The sequence below is a fragment of the Electrona antarctica genome (assembly GCF_951216825.1).
Source record: "Electrona antarctica genome assembly, chromosome: 9".
Taxonomy (NCBI): Eukaryota; Metazoa; Chordata; class Actinopteri; order Myctophiformes; family Myctophidae; genus Electrona; species Electrona antarctica.
The window spans coordinates 49,160,360-49,177,894 of NC_136790.1; the positions used below are offsets into that span (position 1 = coordinate 49,160,360).

General features: G+C 43.0%; 1 long non-coding RNA gene across 1 annotated transcript in view; it reads left to right on the top strand.

Annotated features, from left to right (window-relative positions):
• Positions 1-2,308: 2,308 nt before the first annotated feature.
• The window catches only part of LOC306929642, a 141,270-nt gene continuing 126,043 nt past the window's right edge, over positions 2,309-17,535 (top strand). The window contains exon 1 of the long non-coding RNA XR_013790821.1: positions 2,309-2,389. This is a non-coding gene — a long non-coding RNA (uncharacterized lncRNA). The remainder of the gene's footprint in view (positions 2,390-17,535) is intronic.

Consider the following 17,535-nt stretch of genomic DNA (forward strand, 5'->3'; position numbering starts at 1 on the left):
ACCAGGGACAGCAAATATATAGGAGCGTGTAGGAGAGGACGAACTCCAGGGATAAATACATTAAAATAAATGACCAAAATGGAAAGTTACAGATGAAAAACTTTGTGCATCCCCCCCAGCCCCAGAAGAATATCACGCGCACACACAAGTCGGAAGGTGGGTAGCCTGGTAACACTTCCAGTGCCGATGACCACCTGAGCAGCCGTCCGCTGGATAAAGCTGAAACTTAACAAACCAATTCACTCACTCACTCACTCACTCACTCACTCACTCACTCATTCACCCACCCACTCACTCATACTTCTACCTGCCACAGCCAGCCAGCATGCTGTGAGCATCAGTCAACAGTTGCTTCTACCAGTGGAGGCAGGCCTTTCAAAGCCTTAAAGAGGGAGTGCCACAATTTTTTTATTTTTCCAGTTTTTCATGTGTCTATGAGGTGACGGTACTTCATTAGACACCCTGGAGTCGTTTTTATGTGCAATGGTGTATTAACTTTGTATTTAGGGTTTCTTCCTGGAGGCTTTACCCTTGACAGTCAAACGGGCCAATGAAATAAACAGTAATATAGTGACATCAGACTATCAGCCCCTCCCCTAACTCCTCCCCCTTTATCATACAACTACAGCTGTGGGTGTGGCTTCAGTTCAGTTGGATCACCACCCATCACCACCCACCAGGCAAACCAGGCATACTTAATGAACTGGTGGGCGTGTCCACATAAAAGCATGATTTTAACAAATACTGTACACTTTTTTGAAAGAATTATACCTCCTTATATAACAATAAGACCTGATGATCATGTTTTAGGGTGGAAAAAAATCACGGCACTCCATCTTTAATGGGTAGTTCTCGCCTTAAAACATGTCACTGAACGCAGAAGCCACCGGTGTCTTTCTGACAGAATTACCAGTCTGGTAACTGCCTTTCTGACAGAATTACCTTCTGATTAATGCATTTCCTCTGATAGAAATACAGTGTGATGAATGCCTTTCTGACAGAATTACCCATAGACATATAGACGCCCTTTTCGGCTCTGGAGCATATGTGCTCAAGGGAGGGCAAAACATTCCCAAGATTCCTTGCGAAGCCCCGTGGAAGCATGTGGGTGGAGCTTCTTTTCCATCCACCAGCTGTCTAAAAACCGAAAGAGACGCCGGCAGACAGCTTCCTTTGGCCGCGCCTGCTCAGGTCTGTTAACGCTGATATCATAACCCTAACCCCTCCCCCATTGTCATACAACAACAGCTGTGGGCAAGACTTAAAGGGGCACTTCACCCTTTTTGCAAAAAAATATATGACATTTAGAAGATTTAGAACACTTTCCTGGGGGTCTTTATGTGTGTAATATGTGGTTTTAGATATTTTAGATTTTAGCAGTGAGCTCTGATGTCATGGACACTGGGCTCACTTCCTTCCTGGACTACAATTCCCATAATGCTTTGGTGCACTGCTCCTCCTTGTGGATAGGGGGAGGGCTGTCTTACTGAAGGCTCATTCATAGTCTGGACCACCCGAGCTGAAATAACGTTGAGCGGTGGTGAGTAAAAACAGAGAGAAGGGCTGCAGGGCGGTGGCAGTGGTTTGCTCTTCACCGCGGCTCGTGATGTCATGTTGTAGTTTGGTGGTCACCTCACCACCGGAAATCCAGACTATGAATGAGCCTTGAGACAACATGTAGTCCTGGAAGTAAGTGAGCCTAGTGTCCATGACATCAGAGACACTGGGCTCACAGCTAAAATCTAAAATATCTAAAACCACATATTACACACATAAAGACACCCAGGAAAGTGTTCTAAATCTTCTAAACCTCATTAACATGTATTTTTTGCAAAAGGGTGAAGTTTCCTTTTAAGTTCAGGGGGGTGGTGGGGTACTGGTGGGTGTGGCCACATAAAAACACACTTTCTGTAATCTAATCTTCTACAATCATAGTACCTGATGATCATGTTAAGCGGGATAGCACTCCATCTTTAACATTGTTGCCTGACCCTCTGTTTCCAGCTTGGCCAAAATATATAAGTCTCTTTCTCTTGTTTTCGTTTCATTTTCACGCACGCACGCACGCACGCACGCACGAACGCACTCTCTCTCTCTCTCTCTCTCTCTCTCTCTCTCTCTCTCTCTCTTACTCTCTCTCTCATTCCCTCCATGGCCACCAGAGGCTTACCACACCGTGTACAGCTCATGCTGTTCATGTCCTCGGCGCTCCTCTGTGCTGTATAGTCTAGTGGAGACTCCAAACGTGCAGAGTCCCGTAGTGTTGCTGCTGGTGGCACCGTGGCAGTCAGACTTTTTGGGGGAGAACGCAAGACGGATATTGTCAAGATATCATTCCTCTCCAACTTCTCGTCACACCGACACTTGTTTTGGGCACCCGGCTACAAAGGTACGACTTTGTTTTTGTTATTTTTTTGTAAACGACAACTTCACCCTGAATACTCTTGTTTGAATAATTACGCTACACAGTCATTCAAAATTAAACATTCGCTGTAACGTTATTGAGGGGGGGGGGAAATACATGTCTTAAATATATTTGTCTAGTTTACAGCGAGATAGCAATTGGTGTCCATGATTTACGCACGTGTAGCCTATTAAACACGATTCCGCCCAATTATATAGCCTATATATTCTACACTCATATTTTAGGGGCAGTGTTTTTTTTGTTTGTTTTTTTACAGTATTTGGGTTGCTTTCATATCTTCTATTAGGACGACTGCAAAGGCTATTCTGATTTACGGACACAATTGCCAATCGCTGAGACTTTGGAAATGTAATATTAGGCCACATTAGATAAGCTACCATCTCATAAATACAACGAATAGCGTCTCATATCGCATTTGCAACCACAATCTTTTGACTTGCACCAGAAGAATGTCTTTCGGAGGATCGCAGCCACTTGATGCGCCGATTGCATTTGGGGAAGTTGGATGCGTGCCACTGTGCACTGTCTAGAATCATGATATCGAATAGCTGCATACATACTCACTTCATTCCAGCCTATTTGCTCAAAAAGCATTAGTCCGCGGAGTAGGCTCCACGGATCCATAGTAGCCTAAACACATCCTTCTGATCCTTGGATCAAGACAATCGCAGCCTATTTGATCGAGTCTGAGATTTCCTATGATATGGAAGTAAATGTCAGACTCGATAAAATACATGATATAGCCTATGATAGTCTTGAGCCAAGGCTAGAAAAACACAAGTCTACTGTAGGCTATAGCCTACTGCTGTAGCAAAGCTCAACAGATTCTGCTTTCCGTTTATATCCTACTTAACGTCACACTGTGATGGAAATTGATGGGGGAAATGATAGGGAAAAGGTTGTAGGCTACTGCTACGAATTACTTTCTTCCACATTTTGGTGATTATATGGATTGATTGATTTAATTGAAAGATTTACTAACAGATTGGAGAATTACAATACATTTCAAGCACAACTTAATACAACACTGTTAATAACTGTGGATGACAGTCACACCATAAAGCATTACACCTGTTTACAATAGGGTCCACCACGTTCAATTCATCATAACATTTAGAGATGTACAAATATAGACGTCATACCTGTAGGCTAATTATAACCCTATTACAACCCTATTTTATTATTATTATTTGTATTCAGTGCCTATAGGACATTAATATGCATACCTTATGTTTAACAACAATATAACAGTTGTGTCTAGGACTGCACTTACCGCTGCAGTTTTCACTTTTATACTGTCCCCTTTTATTGCTGTGGCTCTGACAACTACAGCCATCTCTCACTCACTCACTCACTCACTCACTCACTCACACACACACACACACACACACACACACACACACACACACACACACACACACACACACACACACACACACACACACACACACACACACACACACATTTACTACACCACTGTGTAAGATGAAGTCATCTGCTTGTAGGTTTCTCTTTAATGGAGTTACTTTGGGCATACCGTGTTGGCATACTCTGATCTTTCGCACATAAAGTATAGCAGTAGCGTCTGACCCGAGTGGAATAGTAAGAGAGTGGCGACACTAGCGTTGACTCCCATTATAACAATGGCATTCGGAAGTGCTCATTCTATCTCAATGGGATAGTTCCAATGTTTGGAACTATAGCCCGCCCCATAGGCACCCGCCTTGCGGCGAGATCAAAGCGTGTCGCCACTCTCTTACTAGTCCATGATCTACAGTGTAGATAGAGACATCCTCGCGATGCTGTAATTTACTGCCTTCTCAAAGATAACCCACTGCTGGGGAAACTCCATCACTGCCGGTCACTTGATTGATCAAATCGTTTCCATCCCAGCTCAATGTTGGTTTTGTAAGGAGCCAACCCCTTAGTGCTTGTGATATGTGGATGAAATACAGCCTATTCCCAGCATCCCAACAGGGGGGACTAGTAGAATGTGTGCGTGTTTACGGTGTACCTCATATCGTAGGGTCTGATTTGTGACTGGGGGGGCTACAGTACACTTTAAGCCTGGATATTACTGAGTGACCTTGGTTGAGGTTGGAAGTGCTCAAGTTTACTTCAGGCCTTGTGTGTGTGTGTGTGTGTGTGTGTGTGTGTGTGTGTGTGTGTGTGTGTGTGTGTGTGTGTGTGTGTGTGTGTGTGTGTGTGTGTGTGTGTGGGGGGGGGTGTGTGTGTGTGTGGGGGTGTGTGTGGGGGGGTGTGGGGGTGTGTGTGTGTGTGTGTGTGCTGTCATTTGTGTGGGTGATGTATGTGCACGCCTGTCTCTTTGCTTGTTTGTGAGGACAGAATCTAATTTATCCGCAACTAATTAGTGTTTGGGAGAGTGAGAAAAGCCCTGTGCACTTTGCACTAGCCAATCAATGACTTTAATTTTCCAATTACATCCCCATGTGGACCCTGAATCAGACAATGTGGCAGCACCTTGGGGGGGGGGGTGGACCGTGACCTTTATTGACCGCACGGTTGAGGAATTGATCAACCACTTGAATCCCACCATCCGAAAATAGCAGATCTATATCTACTACAAGCTCACGACGCATTGTGTCACCACATTTTTGTAGGCTGGACAGGAGACAACTCGGGTCCAGTTTACAAGTCTAGAATGGTTAAAATAATAAGTGGTTAATGAGCTCATCATTTTGTTAGAAATTGTCCGAGAGCTCAGTACTTGTTGAAATGTGGAAAAGAAAAGAAAGAAAATAATTTGTGCCTTTGATGTTCTTTTTTTCCTCTTCAATACAATAGTGTTTTGGATGAAGGTATGTGGAACCATTTATCTGTGTTTATTTGGGTTATTTGGTTATTTTCATTGACCCTGTGGTGTGCAGCGTGCTATGAAAGGGAAAATATCAATCTGATGCTTTTTATTCAAAGTGCTTTTTTTTTTACATTACCTTGTTTAGAGATAAACTGTGTATACAAGTTGTTTACTATCGGCAAAGCATATTTATATGCCATATACAGCCTAATGTGCTGTATTAGTTATGCAGTGTACTGGCTACATATAATCATTGTATCTCCAATTCTCTGTATGTTTTACATACTTCAAGCTTGACAATTGTTTTAACAGATTGTAGAATGGATACAGTCCAAGGAAGATAGGCTACAGGTCAATACAAAAACTACTAAGAAGATAACACCAGAAAAAGCACTAAGACTTGTTTATATAAAGGTTTTGAATTGTTTTGAATGAATATTGCCTATAATATCATGCCATTTAATCTTTGTGTGTGTGTGTGTGTGTGTGTGTGTGTGTGTGTGTGTGTGTGTGTGTGTGTGTGTGTGTGTGTGTGTGTGTGTGTGTGTGCGTGTGCGTGTGCGTGTGCGTGCGTGCATGATGTTTTATAAAGATATAACCAATCAATAGCAACAACTACATTGGATCCATCGGAACAGAAATATATACATTGTTTTCCATTTCCTGAAAAGTGATGGTTTTGGAGTGGACATACCATAGGTTTCCACCTGACAGTAATCAAACTGCATCTGATGTGTTGCCTATAGTATGGTTTTAAAATAACTCCTACAAGAAGGCAATAAAATATTGAACAAGAAAGCTGGTAAGATAACATCTAGCACCATTGACTAATATCATGTAGACACAATGCAATAAGGCTGTAAGAAAGTGAATTGACTGCTGCACACTGGCCATTAAAGATTCTCCTCTTTCACATGCTAGACATTTATTGGGCGTCTGTGCTTTTAGTGGAATGCACATTATAAAGGCTATGTAGCAGCAACGCAGATGGCAGAATGGATCCGATCTATTCCAGGATGATTGTGATTAATGTGCCAAAAGTGACTGTAGTCCTGGGAGCTTCAGGACTCAGGAGCCATTGCCATTTTCAGACGAGACACTTTTCACAGGCGTGTGTGCATGACTTCTCCAGTGTGCACACAGAAAACAATCACACACACATCACATACTGTAGCCTATAGTTCATACACATACTGTATGCATGCACATGGGCAAACAACCCGTCCCTGCCCCTCGTTCCAAAGAAGCAGTCCACCGTTGTGAGACATTGATTACCGTTTAGACAAGATGTGGTGGAAATGTAGTGCTATGGGAGAGCTAGCTTGTGGAAAAAGCAGAGACGGAGAGGGAGGCCAATAAAGACAGACAGAGAGATGGAGAGGGAGGTAACACAAGAGGGAGAGAGAGGGGGGCGAGTAGTGAGCCAGAGACTGAAAGAAAGTCTTGATAGATCAGCGGCGCCAGGGCTGTAAAGATGACAGATACCGCTGCTACTAACTAGAGGGGCTTTATGGCTCCCGGAGAGGGGACCTATTAGAGAGGACCTATTAGGCCGTCTAATTGATCTGGACCTGCGGTTTGGCGGTCGCTCCATTCTCAGGGATCAGTCTTTTTATAACCACATTCTCCTTGTGTGCACACACACGCACGCACGCACGCACGCACGCACGCACGCACGCACGCACGCACGCACGCACGCACGCACGCACGCACGCACGCACGCACGCACGCATACACGCGCACACACACACACACACACACACACACACACACACACACACACACACACACACACACACACACACACACACACACACACACACACACACACACACACACACATTGTCAATGGCGTTAACAAACATTGAACTAAAAACAAACATTAAACCTGTATATAGGAGGGGCTGGTGCCCCTCAAAAAAAGCTCAAGTGGAGGTTTTCGCCGAAGCACTTTTTAATACTTTCCATTGGTTCAATGTTTTTAAGGGACGCTAGCCCCTCCTATATTCAGCTATAGTTTAGATCTTTGTCCTAACACAAACATTATATGCCATTGACAATGAATGGAGAATTCACGTCATATGTACACAAGTAAATCGGCTATGTTGTCCTAACACAAAGATTAAATTCCCATTGACAATGAATGAAGATGTATGACGATAAGAGCACCCCTCACTTCACACGGGTGTGATGTTTTTAAACAACACACAGGCGTAAAGGGTGTTCAATAGCATTGATTTATGACCAAAACAAATGGAGTTAGGAGGTTTCTTCCGGACAGCAACGATATGTAATGATGTTTTGTAGTTTGTAGTTTTACGTGTGGAATACTAATAGTTACATCCAGTAGTGGAAAGTAACTACTCTACTTAAATACAATTTTGAGGTATTTGTGTGTTTGTTTGAAAAGCATCTTCTCTTAACCCTGTCACTCTCTAAAATGCCATCATGTTGGGTCCCTCTTGCTGTCAAATTGGTCTTTTCTTTTACTGTCTCTGTTCTCCAACTCAGTGGATTAACAGTTCATATTGCTTCTGTCCTCTTTATGGCAGTGTTCCTCCACGTGTACAGTACGTGTGGTCATTGACTTACAGTAATGACAGCTGTAGAGCGATATTTATGTCATCATTAAGAAACAAATCATTGAGCTGCTCAATTGAGGGTAAACGGAAGATCGACGTTTTGGTTACAGGGTCATAAAAACCTATTTCTGGGATGTGGGCACATTCTGCCGTTCGTAACTGTCAGCAGCGCGGCAGTGAAACACGTCTTGTTTGGGTGTAAAAGCTCAAACAAATCTTTTATGAGTCTACAAATTCTGCCTCTCCTGGACATTACACATGTCATCTCTAGCTCTGTGGCTTTTATTGTTGCGTCAGAGAGATGCATGTTTACATTAGTTCGATTAAACGGACAACATACACAGTACAATCCATAGCATTCAATAGCATTTATTTGTACGCTCTCTGAGTAAAATTTACGCTGATGATTTTACTGTATAGCAGTCAGCAGTTTTAAGTCATTTTTATATCAATCACAGCGTTGTACTTGAACGTGTGTGTGTGTGTGTGTGTGTGTGTGTGTGTGTGTGTGTGTGTGTGTGTGTGTGTGTGTGTGTGTGTGTGTGTGTGTGTGTGCGTGCGTGCGTGCGTGCGTGCGTGCGTGCGTGCGTGCGTGCGTGCGTGCGTGCGTGCGTGCGTGCGTGCGTGCGTGCGTGCGTGCGTGCGTGCGTGCGCAGGTATAGCAATCTGCTCAGGAGACCGTGTTAATTACAAAGATCATTTCAGATGGTGTTTGACGGTGGCAGCAGCGAGCCATCAACATCATCTGCCTTCCCAGCTAATGTGAATCATGCATGTTCTGGAGGCCAGGCTCCATCTGTGCTGATGCAACCAGACTTGTGTGTGAGATGTCCCCCACAGCAAGGTTACTAATAGTTTTGCACTTTTCATTAGTTGTTAGTTTTATTTTGTTTTGAGTTTTCGTTTTCAATTGCAGTGTATTTCAATTTGTTTTTAAAGTAGGTTTGCTTGTTCAGTTTAGCCGATGTACAACCTAAGTCCACTTTATTTTTTCAATTCCATTGTTTTTCATTAGTTGTTAGTTTTATTTTGTTTTGAGTTTTCGTTTTCAATTTCAGTGTATTTCAATTTGTTTTTAAAGTGGGTTTGCTTGTTCAGTTTAGCCGATGTACAACCTAAGTCCACTTTAGTTTTTTCAATTCTATTGTTTTTGTTGTTTCGTCATTAGTTTTAGTTGACTATAATAACCCTGTCCCACAGGGGATCGATTAGTCGAAGGTTCTGCTCGGTACAGCAGAGTAGTGAGAACAGCTGCTTTGCTAAGAGGTGGTTCTTCATCCAGGTGTCACGGTTCAAAAAGGCTCCATCCTTTGTGTTTGGCCCCACTGGTATGGTTCAAGTGCTGGTGTATACAGGTATACTGTATACGTGCATCAAGTTTGGCTTTGGACGGATGAAGGCTGCCAAAGTAGGGAAAGTGATCCACATTTTGTACACGTGTGCGCAGTGTGCGCATGCACACACGTAGTACACACACACACACACACACACACACACACACACACACACACACACACACACACACACACACACACACACACACACACACACACACACACACACACACACACATTGCACAGAGAGATAGAGTGCAGTGTGTTTTGTTTTTGTAAGTGTACAGTATGACACACACAAACACAAAAAGAACAACGTCTTGTTTGTAAGTGAATGGAGCACAAATGTGTGTACACACACACACACACACACACACACACACACACACACACACACACACACACACACACACACACACACACACACACACACACACACACACACACACACACAGTCACATGAGGGATTGCTGTTGTTTTCTTTGCAAGTGATTAAAAGGGAGAAGGGATTCGAGGTGATGAGAAGACGTACAAGAGGGCTTATTATCATAGTTTTAGTTTGGTCTTCCCTGCTCATTGTGTGAGGAAGCTTTGGGGTCTTTCCAATGAGTAAACAGTCTACACTCAATGGTAGATCATTTCATATTCTGCTCTCCAAGTGGATTTATGTCCTGTGAGTATAAATGTCATTTAGTCTGACAGGAACATTTCGCTTTTTTAGACCCCTTGGTCTCATCTGTGATTACCTGCATGTTGGCTGAAGGACAACAACATTTAGACCCCTTGGTCTCATCTGTGATTACCTGCATGTTGGCTGAAGGACAACAACATTTAGACCCCTTGGTCTCATCTGTGATTACCTGCATGTTGGCTGAAGGACAACAACATTTAGACCCCTTGGTCTCATCTGTGATTACCTGCATGTTGGCCGAAGGACAACAACATTTTGGCAGAATGGAGAAGATGCTCTGGACATCCCTGAAATGGGATTTGTGATGTAGTGTCAATCTCAGAGGTGTTGGAAAGTGATTCGGCTACAGCCATGAGGCTCTGCTCTCTACAGTTGTCTTGCCCTCCAAGTATGCCCTCCAATGTACCTACGTACATTAACGGACTATAAAGTGAGAATGAACAATTCAGGAAATGATAAATGACATCGTTATCTTCAGAACCACATGTACAGTATCACATTCCTCATTGTAAAACAATTCTGTGTCCTGCTGAATTAACCTCAGTCTCCATTGTATTGGGGCAGAAACTTTCCCCTGCACCAAGCCAAAGCACTTTTTGTAAATTTACCAGAATGGGTTACCGGTATAGAGCAGTCCCGCCCCCTCGAGAGACCCGGAAAAGAAATCCCTGTTCATTTTCCTCATAGACTTTTCAGAAAGTATTTATTTAAAGACGTTTACGCCGCGGACAAAGCCAACTCTTGTTGTGACAAATCATCACAATAAACACAATGTTTTGGGCCAAACAAAGAATTAGAAAGTGGAAAACACTTTTGTTGTTGTTTTTCTTCTTTGTAATTATTTGTTTGGTCCAAAATATTGTGTTTGTTGTCATGATTTGTCACGACTCGAGTTGGCTTCGTACGACGCTTAAAAGGTATTAAATAAATACTTTTGCCAATACTTTTCTATGGGAAAAATGCATTGGGATTCATTTCCTGGGCCTGGCGTCGTCATGAAGGGGGCGGGATTGCGACGCTCTATATGCACACAGAATAACACTTCCTATTTCCTGGGCCGCCTCAGACAGTGTTACAGATTATACTAATATCTGTTCCATTTAGTGTGCAGTGGTTCTCAAACTTTTTGGTCCGACGTACTAACAGTCCTACAGTCATGAGTCCAACATCCTACCGAAAACCCAACCCTAAACCTCACAGGAAGCCACAGGTTAGTTTTAACGTGCCACGTGTTAGTTGTAACCTGACGCCCATGTCGGGAGCCACGGGTTAGTTTTAACCTGCCGCGCAAGTCGGGAGCCACAAACTTTTAACCTACATGCGCTGCCGGTTAAAACTAACCTGTGCGTTAGTTGTAACCGGCAGCGCAGTGACGGTGTAGTCGGACTAATGCCTGTCGGACTGTTAGTATGTCTAATCAACGTATGCACCCCCACAATAGCAGCACGCTGACTTTGTTTGACCAGAATGGAACAGCGCCTTCACTAGTATGAGTGGTAACACCTGTGAAGGAACTATAGGGCCCAAGTTTTTTCCAAAATGACGTGTGTGCTTAGAGCCCATTGGCTTCAAAGACTAGTTTTCATCTGTTGTCTGATCTGATCATCTGAGGGCTGAGGGACAGCAGACAGTTGACCTTTGTGAGGAGCTAATGGAGCCTCTGGCTGTCGACTCATTCTTCCTTTCTGCCCCCTCATCCCATTTCTTTGTCTCCTTTTCTTTCTGTCTCTCTCTTTACATGTCTTGTGCGCTCCGTTGTTGTCTCTCTGTGACCAGATTTAAATATGGTTTCGCTGTATGAATGCTTTTAGTATAATGATGTTTGGTACCTAAGGAACTGATTGAAAGGACCGATACAGAAACATTCTGCATGACAATTATCTGGGCTGTCACAACAAAACCTCAGCTATTGAATCTGGTGAAATCTTTGAAGAATGCCTGGAAAGGTGATAGTGTTGTTCTGCTATTCGGCTATTATTATTATTATTATTATTATGCATTTAAACAGAGGAGCCGATGAAAAACTGGTAAAATGATACTACAGTAAGTATCCCACTGTGGATCTGATAGGCAGGGTTTAGAAGTGATACGTATATTAGATATTACGTATCTGGGCTGACAGAAAACAGCAGGTATCCAGTAAGTGGCACTTTTAAGAGATGAATCTGCGGTGGGCAATGGATAATGCTTTTTGGGGGCAAGGCAATAACTCTTTATTACAGGCCTTAGAGGGGATTCCTCAGAAAGATGTTTGAGAGTGAAAGAGAGTGGTTTTCCAGTGCAGTGCAGTGACTTTGACAGCGCTTGCAGATATAATTGCAAACTCAAATAATGAAACCTACTGTGACATGTGTATAGTTGAATCATTGCCTGTCCTGGGTGACGAACACATCCATTTATCGGGTGTTGATGTGAACGCTATAATTTGACAGTGCTGCTGTGGAAAGCAATTGTTTTTGGAGTGTTGTGTGTTTGTATAGTTTTTGACTGGACCGTTAAAGCAGGGCCATCCTCAAAGATGAATGTATCTGACTGATTGACTGATTGATGAAGTTACACCATTGTTCGGCAAGTTGGCCTAACAATCAACTAGCCAACTAGCAGTGCAATCATTTCTCTGTTGTCTATCCTAATTTCCAAACTTTTGTTATCTAGCGAACCGGACACATATCCACAGTGTGTGACAGTGAGTGTATAAAGATTACAACCTATTCTACCATAATCCTTTCAATTTACAAGCACGGTACCATAATCCTTTCAATGTAAAAATAGAGACAGTGTGTAAGAGAAGATCTACAATCTACCACAATATTTTCATTCCAAAGGAAAAGACACCGTATTTCACTCAGATTTGTACCTAGTGAACCGGGAAAATATATAATTTAACAGCACAGTGTGCATAAAAATTGCGACCTATGTACCATAATCTTTTCAATCCAAAATTAATTCAAAGAGAGTTGTTCAAAGTCATGTTTTTGCAATCTTAATCTTCTATGATAATCCCCCACCCCTGTGCATTTTCATAATGGCAAACAATCCCAAATCAATATAGTCACCGGTTTGCATAGTTGTGCATAGGCTCTGGACGCGCAGGAGGTTGCTAGAGAGAGAGAGACAGTGAGTGCGTTTGTATGAATTCACACAAACCCAGTCCCATCAAATGAAAATCCCCCCAGCATTTCATAGACGGTCCAGGTTTTGACCTAGTCTACTTTAAAATGCCATTCTGCATTCTACTAAGTGTCTAGTAACCTTATCTAGTACACACAAACACAGAAAAGGAAATGTAATATTTTTACATTTATTTTATTTTATGCTCTGTTGCTGAATTATGCATTGGGATCACAGTCTCAGGAGGATAGTTATACATTCTTTACAAACGGAAGGGTTTTGAAAGGGGAAAACGTGCACATACTGTCCATTCATGCACGCACACACACACACACACACGCACACGCACACATACGCGCATAGGAAGAATTCTTTACAAACCTGGACTAGTCTAGCACACTAAGGCACCAGCATGAAAGGTTTCTAAATCCTATGAAGTTGTCACTGTAGAAAATAATGTCCAACAAATAATCAATGTACTGGAATTAGGTCGTCAAGTCCGTATAATCCTGTAGGTCTATATTAAATACGTCATGTTCCCCAGATAAAATAATGGCTTATTTAAAAGGTGTGGGGGAGGGGACACTAACTATTTTGCCTCATTATGGTGTGAATGCAGAATTGCTCCCAATGGTATGGCAATGGGTTCTCGACGTGGCCATGAGGTCAATCTCCTTGAGTAATCACCTGCATCCACCGATTACAGTCAGGAATTCATCAATGGGCATTCAGTCAACCTGGCCAACAAAGCTGTCAGCTCCCCATATCAGTGAGCTAACGCTGAATTATAGCTTACAGCACCTCTCAGTGGGACGACGATCGGCTTTGAAGGGCCTCACAGTACATTAGGGTTCACTTGGTTCAATAAGGAAGGTTAGGTTACACTAGGAGCCACATGTGTGTGGGTGGTTTGAGACCACGCTGCTAAGAGCTTTTGAAACTTTACCTGACGTAGACCTACACAGGTCGAAACGTTGTTTAATAAAGGCACACATTTCCTGGGAGCAGAGAAAACAGTGTGCATAGTTTTGTCCAATCCATCCGACGTTTGAACAGTGTTGGGACGTAACGAGTTACAAGTAACGCGTTACTGTTGCACCGTTATTTTCGGCAGTAACTCATGCTGTAACGCTTTATTTTTAAAATTCAGTAACTTTGTTACCATTACTACATGGTGCGCTACGCCATTATTTTTCATGTAGAGAGAGAGAGAGAGAGAGGTGCGTGAGAGGTGCGTGCGTGTGTGAGATAATTAAACCTATTAATTCTGATTTTGGACTTACTTTGTTTATAAATCCAGACTCGGATAGTATTGCCACCACCACCAATAAGAGCAGCTACAGTATGAGCTATCTGCACATACAACATTCACTGGAGCAGTGGAACTGGAACCCCCATGTTTTGTTGGTTGTAGCCTACTTGTGTTGTTTGCTATAACAATATGTATTGATAGGCCTACATACAGTGTTGTCCCTGAACGCATTCAATGAACGATCATTCACAAACACGTTCATATTTTGGGTGAACTGAACGTACTGTATTTGAATACTGGACAACTCACCCCGGTGAGTTGTCTTCACTTTCTGACATGTCGGGGTGAGTTGTCTGTACTTTCCGCTGGGGCGAGTTGGGCGAGAAAGTACGGACAGCTCACCCCGAAAGTCCAGACAACTCACCCCGGTGAGTTGTCTTCACTTTCTGACATTGCGGGGTGAGTTGTCTGTACTTTCCGTGGCACCCATTACAGTAGGCCTATATTACAGGCACCCATTACAGTAGGCCGATAGTTAGATTTCGGATCTAACTATCGGTTCCTACAGACGTGCGCAGTCACGGCTAATTATTTATTTATTTAACAGTAAAATCCGGTGAAACACTTGTAAGTAAGGAGTAGAGCGTCTCTCACTCTCTATGCAGCATTGAGGGGGGGGGGGGGGGGGTCGTTTGTGGATAATGTTTGCGCTTCAAAGGCAGAGTCTCACGGCTGTACAAAGTTGCTAATTAGACTGCACTCCCAACAGACGCATGATCAATCAATCACAGTTCTAATAGGCCTACTTATACTGACTATATTCTGAATAGCAAAGCAATATTGACCCCCCCCCCCCCCCAACAACGATGATGATATGGCTACTGCTAGTTATACATTATGTGAGAAATTACAAGTGACCTTTATATAACCATGCAGCCATCTGGAGTAACCAAATTAGGAGGGGTTCAGTTCACATTTCTTCAGAAGTTTAAAACACAAACACACACACGCACGCACGCACGCACGCACACACACACACTTTAATTCAGGAAGATAAGGTTGAATGAATCTAGATTATATTAAGGATAAATGGGATAAATCATTCAGATTATACAAGGAAATGAGTGGAATCAGAGGTTTAAAGACATTTTCAACAATTTAAGATCTCCATTTTGGCAGGAATATGCTTGGAAGATGGAAACAATGTTGCACATTCATCTAATCATATGGGTAGGCTACTGGGTAGCCTACATAGAAACAATAATGTTTGTATTTGTAAGGTTTATTAAATGTATGAATTTGACCTTGACATACTTAAAGGGGAATAGCACTCATTTTCGACATTTTACTGTGTCATAAATATATACATCTGTAGCCTATATTGTGATTGTGCTATCATGCCTTGACTTAATTATACTTATATATTATTGTAGAAATTGTTGTTGTTGTTGTAAAGTTCTGAAAATAGGCTACTTCAATATCCAATAGGAACTATGTCACCATTAGTTCAGTAAAATATATAAAAGAGCTCAAAGGCTACATATTCAGTCAGACAACTCACCCCGAAAGTGAAGACAACTCACCCTGAAAGTGGCTGAAAGTGAAGACATCTCACCCCCGAAAGTGAAGACATCTCACCCCTGGTGAGTTGTCCGGACGTTCGGGGTGAGTTGTCCTGACAACTCACCAAAAGTGGCAAAAGGGGTGAGTTGTCTTGTTACCCTGTATTTCTGCTTGATGAACGTCATTGTGAACGCAATCATTTCTGGCGTGTGTGAACGTCACTTTCTCACAGAAGAGTAAGTGTTTCCATAGAGCCTTCCAGGCGAGACCCCTGCTAAAACACACCCTAAAGTCCTTAATATCTAAAACCCACCAATAAGCCCTTATCCGACACAAATTAACGAATCTTTCTCAGCCGTACAATTTCACTAGACATGTGTGTGCAGCGCGCATCTAACTGCATGATCCTGTCATGCACGCAGGACATGTACCGAATCCCGACCCAAACACTGAGGAAACCTGTTGTTTGATTAAACATAATGTGCCACGAAAAACTAGCTTCCAATAGCTTGTTTTTGCGTCGAGGAGGTATTTGTCCATACATGATCCATCCGCCTCCATGATCCATCCATCCGTTTTGGCCAACAAACGAGGCGCAGTGATCCCTGATTTATTCTTCGTCGTACAATGTGTTCCATGCTGAAAATAGTTGATCTACAAGCTCACAAGTCACAACGTGTTGCGTCCGCAACGCGTTTTTTCAGCACGCGGATATATGCAGGCTGTGAGAACTGAACTAAGAACTGAGAGCCTTCACTGTGTGTGTGTGTGTGTGTGTGTGTGTGTGTGTGTGTGTGTGTGTGTGTGTGTGTGTGTGTGTGTGTGTGTGTGTGTGTGTGTGTGTGTGTGTGTGTGTGTGTGTGTGTGTGTGTGGTGCTCCTCCTCGGGGGATAAGAGTTAAATCCATTTCTGGTTTGAAATGATATGGTAAATGAATTGAAAGTGAGGTATAATATACACTCCTTTGCCAACAATTCATTTACTGCCATCTGTGTAAGTGGATGTACAGTGTGATGATTTATGAGGGTTTTTTGTGTGTAATTCATTTTAGCCACAAGCTTTTGCTTTTAGGGTAGGCAGGCGGTGCCTGCTTTATTTAGAGACAGAAACTCAGGTCTCCAACTGGACTTGGACTGTGTATGTGCATGACGCACAGCTCGTTTAGATTATTGCAACTCCCTTCACACTGGGATTAGCCAGTCGTCCCTCTCCCGTCTCCAGCTGGTCCAAAATACATCCACCAGGGGGCAGGTTAGGGAAAGCAACCTAAGTGGCTGGTTAAGACTGAGGTTAGGGTTAGCGACCTACGTGGTCGGTTAAGACTGAGGTTAGGCTTAATATTTGGGATAGTTCGGAATCATGGGAGGTCGGAATATTGAGCCAGACTCTTGAGTGCTACTAGGATGCCCTAATTTCGAGAATAAATCAAACTTGAATTAATTAATGAATACATGGCAACACACCGCTCCCATTTAAAAGCATTGGCAGATTTGACCCGCAGAGGCAGAATGCATGTTCGGTGTGATTTTATACTAACTTATATGAATTGTGTCTATATCATGTTAAAGGAGCATTCAGTGATTTGGGTGATTTGGAAAACCACCCAGTCCGCCCCGGTAACAAAATGTGCACATGCACGCTCTACAGTGGGGGGAAGTGCAACAGGCCAACAGCATGTGCACCAAGGCCCGCCCCCACTCGATCATGATTGGAGGAAGGCCCCTCTCATCCTGATTGGATGAAGGCTTTGCCACCCGCC